The sequence below is a fragment of the Odontesthes bonariensis genome, chromosome 7 (genome assembly GCF_027942865.1).
Source record: "Odontesthes bonariensis isolate fOdoBon6 chromosome 7, fOdoBon6.hap1, whole genome shotgun sequence".
NCBI classification, from domain to species: Eukaryota; Metazoa; Chordata; class Actinopteri; order Atheriniformes; family Atherinopsidae; genus Odontesthes; species Odontesthes bonariensis.
Genome location: NC_134512.1, coordinates 13,176,002 through 13,188,047, shown reverse-complemented (window position 1 = coordinate 13,188,047; position 12,046 = coordinate 13,176,002).

Sequence of the window (12,046 nt, the reverse complement as noted above, 5' to 3'; positions counted from 1 at the left end):
TCTAAACATGACATCATAGATGATTTATTCATCAATAATCGGAAACGTCAAAATACAACAATATTTTTTTGTTTCATCACAGTCTAGCAACGATCAATAGTGTAATTGTGCCATTAAAAAACAAAAGCATGCTTTTCAAATTCCCTTCTACATTTCTGAACTCAATGAATGACAGACAATCTGATAAACAGTGTTTTTAGATACTCAAGCTGTATTAGAGACATGAAGAGAGGGTTGTTTCAGCATCAGTCGCAAACACCATCAAAGACCTCCACAATAAGAATATCATATAAGGATTGGTTTTTAAGTAAGAAAAACTGCCAGGCGAAAGTAACCAAGAGGTAACATAGCTGTACTATCTAGGAGTGGAGCATAAATAGATATGGCATTACGAATTGAAAACACAGTGCAAAAAAGAAACAGAAAACAGGATGAGCCCTAATAGGTTTTCTACAAGGTGTGCCATGAGCAAAGTATTCTGAGATGCTTCTGTCACATTCCTCAGTTTGGAGTTCCAAGGTTTGTCACAAGCTGTTGTCTGTGAGGAACACAAAATGAACATTGACGCACCTTTGAATAAAACAAAGAGGCAATTTGTCACGCATGTTTTGTAGAGAAGACTGCTATTGACTTCAAATCACAAAGCAAACAGAATACATGTTTTGACCTCTATTTTCTTTTACCTACACCTGCACGCTCCTGTTCTTGCTTCCAAAGTTAACCTTGTTTTTCCATCAAACTCAGCAGTGATAGAAATCAATTATCTTGCTCAAATTGCATGTTCCCATTCATACTGTTGCCGTTTTGAGTACAGTCAATAACTTTATAGTCATGATGGTCAAAATATGTTATCACCCATCAGGAGTCATTGCCTCAGTTTTGCACAACCATGATGGACCAACCCACCAACTCACCAATTTTAATACACATTAACAGTGTTTTTCGCCAACTGACATCTGTATGCTACCTTGTCCACTTGTTTCTGTTCCTTTCTGAAGGGCTTCAAGATCCTGACACAGTTTGATGGCCTCTATTTGGTCTTATGAAGTCAAGCCTTTTAGTGCCTCAGGTTTTACTGTTGAATTTGAAGTTCCATATCCTCACAAAACTGCAAAATGTCACAGCGTCGGTGAATTTAGGTCCGTGGCTGCCAACTCATAAACAGTCATAAAATGCCTTGCAACACTGATCCATCTTGACTGCAGGCTTAGCAAATTTTAGAGTCTTCTAGCCACTAGAAAATTACTAGCAAAGCTATATGGTGGACAGAGTGGTATGTGTACTTTATTACAGTACAGCAATCCATTCTTCATCTCTGTTACGACACTTGAAAGCAGTATGTATACTCACAGAATTCAAAAATGCATCACGTCTATATTTAGGAGAAAAATGGTTCTGAAGTGGGGACTGAATGTTTTCTCTCTAATGGAGGATGGGGACATTTGTGCACCAATTTATGCTGACAAAAAAGCAGATTCTGCCTCACCTCATTTTTTTTTTCCTGTTACTCTGTTACATGGTCCTTTTGGAGGAGGGGAAATCCCAGCAGATATGGTGAAGTTCCCCGAGTGTTTCCACCGAGCCAGATCTGCAAAACTCCATTCACACTCTTTTTTTTTTTTAAGGAAACAAAGCCAGCAGATACTTTGATGGGTGATAATGTCGACCAAACATTGCAATCACAATTTCTGTCAAGTGCACAACTGGTTCTTTTTTCTCACTTGTTTTTTATTTCGTGCAAACAACCTTTAAAGCAGCCAGAGTTGCATCTGACAGATGAACAATAGGCTACACCCGCAGCACTTTCATTAAAAAAAAATAAAAATACACAATTGTAAATCATCTGATCGATTTGTGCTTTAAAGATGTGGCAGTGATGCTGATAACCTATTCATCTGTACTTTCACAGTCAACATCCAGGTTTTCTTCCTACTTTGGCTGCAGCAGCCGCTGCTTTCCACCCAGATAGAAATGCATCATTGGGAGAGGTAACCTTATGTCAACTCCACCCTTTATGAATGAATAAACATATATCCAGATTCCAAAAACCTGGGTTGACTTACTGAGCTGATAACAAGTGCTTTCGGCCCAGTTCTCGAACTCTCAATTGATAAGGTTAGTTCAGCCAACCAAACGAAATGCTGAACCTGCTTTATAGTGCAGGTCCCTGGGTTACCCTCAGATGTTCTTTTCCCACATCTTGACTGGTCAGACCTTTTTTGGCTGAATTGACATACTGAAAATTAGGCAGCACGTCAAAAACTTGCATGTACTTGCATGTCACAGCCAAAAAGATAGTCAAATACAAGCTTGAAAATTTATAGATAACATTTTACAACAAATTAAAAAAATTGGTAAAATACTCTGTTGCCCCTTGAAACAAACCACCTTTTAATTAGAAAGAATGTTGATAATGTCCCGTCTATATTTATTTGCTTTCAGTTTTTTCAAGGTATTTACAGCTATAACGGGAGCAAGAGGCTATCAGATATTAAGCTAACAGCAACCTAACTGCCATTACAAACAACATTCATGGATTAGACCAGGCGATAGACATATGATAGTGAAAAATGTGGTGATTGTATAAAAGCTGTGAAAATCCCAGACAAACATCATGCATTTTTAACTGGAACTCAACTCAAATGTATCACATATAAGACAGTAGATTAGCACTTATTGTGTATAGCACAGGGTAGCTGGAGGCAACTCTGAATTTCTTCTAATGTTGATAGAGGGAGGTTGGCCTATGTTTTTTCTGGCTACAGCATCAATTATCATCTTGCTTTTACATGGGGGAAACTGTGCCTCACACTAACATAATGACTGAGTTGGAAGCGCTAAAAAACTGGGGAAATGTACTTGTTTGGATGTCTCACTGGGGAAGATTACTGTGGTTAAATTCAGAATCCTTGTTCTTCAGCAACAGCAATGCATAACAAAATGAAAACGACAGCAATAGGGAAAGATTTTTTCCTCTGACAAATATCAAAATAATGTTGAGAAATCATAAAATGAAGCAACTTATTGGCTCAGAAATGCCATGGATTCATGATTGAAATATAAAATAATTCTAATTCTGAGACCATAACAGGGCAGTAAAATATATGTAAAATATACGCCTACACTCATCCTGACTGTCCTTGTTCAGTTCTTCAGGAGCAGGTGAGAAATTCACCTCTGCAGCCCCTGGGCAACAGGATGCGGGAAGTGCCATACTTAATAATGTCATTTTGGCTCACATTCTGCTGAGGCGCCCAAAGGAAACTGACTCTGTTGCTGATTCCAGTCAGCTGAAATTGCCTTATTCTGCTCATCACTGCTATAACCTTCTGATATTGTTGTGCATCTCTTACTCCTCATCAAATGACCAGTTGTGAGCACACAGGGATTGAAGCAGACAGCTAAACTTCAGACCAACCTCTCGTCTAAACTGAATAGAGCTTAGAGTGTACAAATTTTCTATCACGCACAAAACCTTCTTATCCTCAGAATACGCCACAGCCTGAGCTACTACATGTTCTTTGCAGGTCTAGTGAAACCACCAAGCTGAGGTTTTGGGGTCCATACAGCTCCAATAAGATTGTTTAAATCCAAATAATAATAATAACAGAAATACATTATACCTCACACACTTGATGTGTTCCAACAAACATCCCATTAATGATCTATGATTCAGTGAGTATGCAGTGAATGTAACTGGTGAATGATGCTGTTGTGTGCTGTCTCTGCCAAAAACAGCACTATGATCTCATTAAATCAGAAAAACATGATTGAATCCCACTTTTGCACATTTTCTTTTATTACTCAGCCAACTTTTCAATCTCAGTACGAACAATTTATTAACCTGTTGTTTCCCTTGAAAATTTCTTTGGCTCAAATTCAAGATGTGCATAAATACAGTAAATGGGAATTCAGGATGTTCTAACTGTAATGTTCCTCCCACCACTCCAGATGCCTGCAGCGTTTAACAACTTTGGCTCCACGACCTTACCCTTGACCGAAATGTGTTAAAAGAAAATATACATCTGAAAAGCCCTCCAAAACCTTAGGACACAATGACTCTGACTGGAATTATCTTTGATGTCATTATGAAAATAACTGCAGGTATCAGCATTTTTAGCTGTCCAAAAAAAGTTTATCGCTGACCTTCACAGGTACAAAATATTGTATAGGACTAACCACCCCAAATCGGTGAGGAATAAATGACCACTTATGATGGTGATCATAAAGTCTTCAAATATATTATTTTGATTTGGCCTGTGTTTGTCTACAAATTTTGATCCCATGTGCATGATATACAATAACTGTATTTATAAGCAACCCTGTTACAAGGAAGTAACACTGATATGTTTTCGTACTTTTTAAATCAGACATTAATTGAATGTATACGGCAGTGTACACTCATCAAATCTGGTAGATCATCCTCAGCAGTGATTATCACACCCTTCATTTTAGCTTCGCTTCAGAATATGCACTCCAGCCTATTTTCTGGATTGGCAATGAATGTGGACAATATATAAATAATGAGGTGGGAAACTGCGCAGAAAGGGGTGATATTCAAGAACTGTTAATGGACTAGTACTATTAGCAAAGAGCTGCCTATTTACAATTAAAATTCATCATTCACACTTATTTGTAGTCGGATAAACCGATGCACCATATTGTTTGTACAAAACAATCTGGGAAATCAAGAGTGGAAACAGCTAAACGTTTTAGGAGCCACCATTGTTGGCTGTAATCACACCTAATGCCCACCATTGAATGTTGATCACTCCAATACAACTATGACTCAACCTTAAATTAGTGCTTTGAACCCTGGCGTGAAAGATTCTCTCATAACTGTGATCTTGTTCTCGTTACAGTGCAGCTGGCTTGCAATGTAAATGTTTCTGGCTACTTGATAGATTATGCACTAAGTATTTGTTCTTGTTTTTTCTCTAATGTGACTTTCTTGAAAGAATATATTTTCTTTATAACAGCAAACTAATCACCAGCGGTGGTTTTGGACGATTAGTGTAGAAAACAGCAGGTTTAGTCAGATGTTTGTCCAAAACACCTCCCTGCGTTGGCTGGAAACATGACAGAGGATGATGAGAGGGATCCAAAACAAGCAGTAGTTCTACATGCTTTCATGAAGTTGCCTTTTCTGTTATTTCACACAGTCACTCACTGTCACAGTACACAAAAAACGATGGCAGCAACTTTAAATTCAAACTAGGAATCCATGTAAAACAAAGACGGACAAATTACATGACAAAAAATTGTGTTGTGAAAGTATACACTTTTGGCACTGGGGTATTGAATCGTCCAAACCTTTATTCAATTCCAGAGGTTACGAACACAAATGCATACACGTGTAAGTGTGTTTCAGAGGCTGCAAAAGCTTGCAGTGCCAGAGGGTCTCTCTCAGTGACCCAGTCCCTTCAGAGTTCACTGGCCTAGCCTTGTCGTCCTGTCCTTTTTAACAATAGGAAGGGTAATGGCCTCCCCAAGGCCTCCTCATTCAGCCTGATTGCACTGCCAGCATCAGGCCAGCCATGCCATAAAACAATTAGCTCCATTTATCAACCTTACATCCACCATCTATGGAGGAAGGGTGAGGGTAAGGTGTGAAAGAGAGGCAAAGACGAAGAGGGAGGGCAGTTTGATGGAAGATATGTGGATCTGGAGGAGTGTTGAATGAGAAGGACAAACATCAGTTCTCATTTTGTTTGTTGAATATTTCTGCCTGCTTAATGCCTACTCAAACGGACATTTTGTCTGCCTTGATGAAAATATTTTAAAACATTTACAAGGAAATAATCATGAATGAGTGCCAAGCAATAAATCTTGAGTCACTGTTGAAGTCAACTGTTTTCTCTGTCAATTTAAAAGGACTGACAAGTGTGCAACCTGACAAAGATGACACACTGAACATTTGTGAAACTAAATCCCATCCCATGATTTCTTACATTCTTTATAACTATTTATGGTTAATATAGCAATGCGTAAGGGCTTTAATTCCCTTCACCATTCACGATAAGTTCCACTGAAATCCATCTGTGGGCTGCGATTAAGCAATATGCAGAAAACATTTACTGTAAGATGATCCCCATGCGCCCCCAATATTTCCAATAATATACTCCATCTGCACCATTGCAACATGTGTGGCTTCATATGAAATCGTGCTTGAATAGCTGAATGGAAAGTGTAAATAAAAATAAACATGTCACCAAAGATAAATAGCAGCTTGAGCCACCTTTTCATGGTGCCCCCCAGAGAGATGTATGATGCAGCTGTTAAAAGCTGAGGGAGAGTAGTAGAGTTTTTATTTTCCTTTTCCTTCATTTCTCTTGTGTGATAGATTGCACCCGTAGTCTCTCTGAGCGATTGTCCGGTTTGCCACAGCATCCACCATGTGTTGCGTATCTCTATTATATAGCCACAATACAACAAGAAGGATGTTCCACTAAGAGAGATGCTGATACTTACACATAATTAAATTGTTGCCTATAAAAGACTCAGCATGTCTTTATGTTCAGTTCCATTTAAGAGGTACTCTGTTTTACCAGCAGAGGTTGGACAGAGGTGAAATAAAGCTTATTGCCAACACATGTATTATTTGAAGACTGACTTTTCTCCAGACACTTACATCATGTTAACATGTAGAGGATGGTAATTATCCCACAGCAGAAATAGCAGCTCATTACAAGAGTCATAAGAGGGCACAAGGTCTCTGGAAACACATCCAGTTGCTGTGCCCCATAATCCTTAGCTCATCGCTTATGTCAGCAGGAAAGTAGTATATGTCTGGCCTTAAATCATGCCCTCTACTCCTCAAAGTCTTTAATTAAGTCCTGATCGTCCTGTCCTCCACTCCCTGCATTAGTGTGTTTAATTTCCTGCTGTCATACCGTCTTCCCTTCTGGATGTATTATTAATCAAGCCTCTCCACTTTTTCTGTGTTTCTAAGGGCAGCAAGCTTGCTGCTACAGGATGAATGCTTACTTCAATCCACGAGCATGACCATTAAGGACAGCTTAAAACCATAATGCCTCGAGATATTACAGACAGATTCAAATGTCAACGTTTAGATAACAGCATGGCTGATTCGACTACCTCTGTGGACGAGGGATAAAGTTCTAAAAGACGGGTAATCTTTGTGTTTTCATAAGCAGTTCCAAATCCACGTAATGTCAGAAAAGAGTGTCTCTAAATTTACTCGTATAGAGCAAAATATGCAGTCATAGTTCAAATCTGAACTCCCTGTGCCCAAAAGTCGGCCTGCAATGGATTACACGTCCACATTGATCACTTTTGTGTTAAGGTGTTGAGTCAGTGTCTTTGCCTCGGTCACTTTCTTACATAGACTGCTGTTGATGAATCTCAAAAATGTTTTCTTTATCCATTTTCTTTTCGACAACACTGCAAAGAAACCTATGTCTGCAAAGAGAACCAACCGAGCGTTGCAACTGGCCACCCTCTACGGTGACAAGCGCAGAATGAAACTTTAGAACATGACACATAGAGTTAGATGCCACACATCGACAGGTTGTCTTATCGCTGGGCTGTGGACCATGAGCACTTGTGTGAAATGAGCAGAGAGGCTCTCTACTGTGGGAGGAGCGTGGGAGACGAAGTTCCTCCTGGTCTTGTTGGGTGACCAAATACTGAAGAACCAACGCCAGCGCAGAAGCTCGCAGATCAACACGTCGGCCCAGTTTTACAGTTGAGGTGCATTTGTCACAATAGATGCTTGTGTCTGCTGCAATGCTCCAAATGGAGCATTGTTTGAGTGGCACGCGCAGCCACAGAATGTGGCGGAATTTAGTAACTGGAGCATTTTTTTTCTACCTTTTTCATTCGTCTTATTTTGGCCCAAGGCATTTGTTCAGCCATCAAAGTAAAATGGCTTGACGCAGGGATTCTACTATAATGTCTCATTATGACGGGTTCACAGATGCAAAAGCAAGATGAGAAAAAATTTACAATATCCTAACCAAAGTTTAAAAAGTAGACACTGAGGGAGAAAACAGACGTCAAATTAATTTTGCTCGAATTATAATTCATACATTTGTGGATCTTTGTAGACCTGATTACCAAAATAACTTAAATCAGTATGAAAGTTATTTTGCAATAACTCCTCAAGATGTTAATATAGAAAAAGAAAGGTAATTAGTAGCTTTATATGTACATACATTAATATAAGTTTTCAAATCAGAATTGTTGAAATTGTTCTAAGGATGCCAAACATCACTGCAAACAGCAGGGGATCAGAGTTAAGATTTCAGCTTTGTTCCTCATATTAAGCCCTCCTTCTGCAGCTGGACACAAGGAGGTGGCAGATCCGGCATATGTTAAACATGCTGTGCTTCTGAATTTAGGATGAAATTTATTTGATTCATAATGAATTTCAGTTGTTAAAATGTCAGACCACACCTGTTTCCTTCCGTGGGTATATTTTAGAATGCAAATGTCTTTCATGCCTGAAAAACATGCATGAATTATTGAATGGTTTCACACTCCTACACACTTTCACCAATTTTATTTTTCAGCAGTGACTCTCTAAAAGATGAGGTCACACATTCCTCCATTGACACAAAGGATTAAAGTAGTCTGCACACTGTTGTGTATGGCTGAAATCATGTCAGCATGACTTTGGACTTTATGAAAATACTTTGTAAACTATGATCTAGAAATTGATGCAGCGCAGACACATCAAACTCAATTTTTTGAAGAAAATTTAAACATCATCCATCCACCATAGGAATGTCCCATCAACCAAAAGACTAAGCACTGCAAGAGAGGGAATTTCCACAATATTGGACTTTTTCTTGAAAATAGTTGATAGATAGATAATATGATGATTTCATTCTGAGTTTCTGGCCAGTAACTACACAACACCACGGTCACAGACGAGCATATAATAAAAATAATCAATCACTGTATTGTCAGGGGTTGTTATGTGCCAGACAATTTCTAGAAGAAGAACAGAAACTTTGTTGAATCTCTGTTGGTTGCTTGAGAACTTGGTATAACCAAGATTTATTTTGGCACAACAAAGTCCCCATAAAAAGATGAAAATTCAATTTTACATCCCTGCCCTTCCTCTGATTAAACAAAAATGTTAATTAAAGCTTTAGAGGTGCATAACCATGCACCATGTTCCATCTTGTTACCGGCCGTTATGCCAACCAGACCAGGGCTCTTTGTTTATCAAACATGTATAAAAATGGACTTCAGATTATTCATCTAACCTGCCACATGAAAGCCTAACATTTTCACTGAGATTCCACATAACCTTTGCTAACTCTAAATAACACACATAAAATGACAAAAAAAAAAACATACCTCATTTAACTTTGTGCAATATACAGTTAATCTATATTGTTAAATGTTCTCAGATGAATCAGATGCTGCACTGAGAATATCAAAGACAGGAACTAGTCTCCAATGTACGTTAAGGATGATGTAATGTTCCACCGGTCCAGGTCAGTGGTGCGTACCTGTCACACCCAACCTCTGCTCAGTCAGCATTGCTCCACTCACCTGAGTCCTCATAGATATGTGCCCTGGAAGTCCTGGCATCTCACCACTGAAGTGGCCTGTGGATGACAGTGAACGCATGGAGGAGCCAGAAAAAAAATCCCAGCATAGCATAGTGTTTGTCCTATTTGGTGTATGATCTGCAACGTATTGCAGTCCCAGGGTATTGTCACGCACCCAGGGGTCATTGTTTCCTTTGTTCCCGCTCCGGTCCCCAACCCTACACCACCTACCGAGGTTGCAGCTCAGTTAGCAGGGGCCTAGGTGACATCAGCTGGTATTTTTTGCCCACCCTCAGGCACTCCCAGGTCGCCCTGCAATCCTTCACATTCTTGCAGCTTTGACACTTTCTTATATGAAGGCAATACATCAAGTGGAAAGAGTTTCCGTCCGATGAAAAGTTGTACAGAGTTTCAAAGTGAAATACACAACGGAGGGGAACATTAGGAACCATATGCTGATCTTCTGAGTACACAAAACAGGTTAGAATGGTATAAACACAGGTTTAGTGTCATTTGAAATATGTCCAGTATTTTGAAAAAGACAATTATTATTTTTGAAAATGTGTGAAGAATTCGAAGAGAAGAGAGAAGAGGCTGATTTTGCACACTGACCCTGAAGTATTTAAACAATGAACAAAAATATTTAGCTCCATTCATGACACTGAGACTCCAGAAATGAGGTTTTCTAATAAAATTGCTCAAAACTTGCAAATGCTTGACAGTGATTGAGCTGGCTGAAATGGGCTTACACGGCACATTTGGTAATTTGCACACCTGCCTGCTCTTCAGAGCAGTACAATTACAGAGTGTCTCGGGGGTCGTCGGTGCCAGGGCTGTGCCCAAGCTGCTTTCCTTTTGCCGGTGCCCTGCTCCACCACCGAGGTGCTAGCGTGAAATGGCTGTTAATTCCTTCGGCTATCTGTCTCGCACAGAGCCTGTTTTAAGACTACATTTGACTGCCGAAAAAATATAAGGAATAAAGAAATCAGACAGTCAATAACATAAACATTGTGCAAACAGAAATAAAAGCATCAGACGAGTATGAAAATGCTAAATAGCATGACCCTTACATTTTCCTCCATCAATAAGATTTAATGAGTTTTTCATCTCCTGGGTCAACTATAGAGAAGAAAAAGAAAATACAATTTTGAAATGACTGATTTAAAAAAGAAAATCACCAAAAGGAGTGTGTTTGTGATGCTTAATGTAAACCTTTTCTTCCCTCTGGTTTTCCTCCAGGGTTCATAAGGAACCTTAATTTGGAACCTTGAGCTATATCCCGTCAAGATGAGAAGACAAGATTAAATTGATAGAACTGAACCAGATCCACCTCGATCTAAAGTGTCCTGGTGTTGTCAGCGTCAAACTTTTTCTTGACTTTTCAGCTGTTTAAACTGTGGGAAAACTGTTCCAATCTGTCACTGCTGAGTGATAGAGAGACTGTGATGGAAGCCTGGGCCTGACATGTTTGCTCAAAACAACAGCATGTATATCGACCCAGTGATATGATGGACATAGGCACCTGTCGTAACATATTAGTCCACCTGCTGAAAGTCTTCACTTCTCTGCCTGTGGTTTTAGGTGCAAATAATGTGACTTTTTCTGAAATTCAGGTCTGTGCAGTATTAGACGCTCTGCTCCTTGTGTTCCTGTGCCAGATAGAATAAGCGTCAAATAAATAAAGCAATAAAGCACTGCATATATACAAGCCAAATAAAAAAGGAGGGAACAGCCCTGGGATAGGCATTTGTTTCAAAGAGCTTTTGTTCTGTTCTGTCTTTGCAATTCATCGAAATTTGCAGTTTTTTGTTTTGTTTTGCAGTACAGTAGTGAATTTTCTTTACTGGTTAAATGATGGCCTGGGATTCTCACTGTCATGATTTCTGTTATGTTTTTTTTCTGGTTTCTTTTGAGTCTTTCTAATGTTTTAATGGCTAACTCATTTGTTCTTTTGGTTCTATGTTCTCAGTTTGCTTTTGTTCCTGTGTCTTAAGTCTGGTCATTATTTCATAGTTTCCTCCGTTCCCTCCTGTTCTGGTCTTTAGCTCCACTGCCACACCTGTCACCTAGTCAATTACTCACAGCTGCAGTCACTTCCTCATTAGTCCCCTCAGTATATATTCCCCTTGGTTTATCTCAGTGCTTGCCAGATCCTCACTGTTTCTTCACTGCTGGAATCTAGTTCTTCTAAGTGCTATTTTTTTTTTGGCTGCTCCCTGTCAGCTTGTTTTGTTATTTTATCTTTTATGTTCTTGGTTTTCCGGGTCAGCCATGTTTTTTTGTTATCTTTCAATCAAGTCCCTTTTTTATCTGGTGCCTTTGGATTGCTGTTTGTGACCTAGATTTAGGTCCTTCATGTCATATCATTCACCATGAGACACTCAACAGGTCACAGTTTTGTTACCTCTGTCTTTGATTTTTTTTTTCTTTATTTTATTAAGACTATAATGGTTAATTATTCAATAGATTTTTTTTTTTTTTTGGATTCATCTTTGATTTAAGGCTACACAGAAAATCAA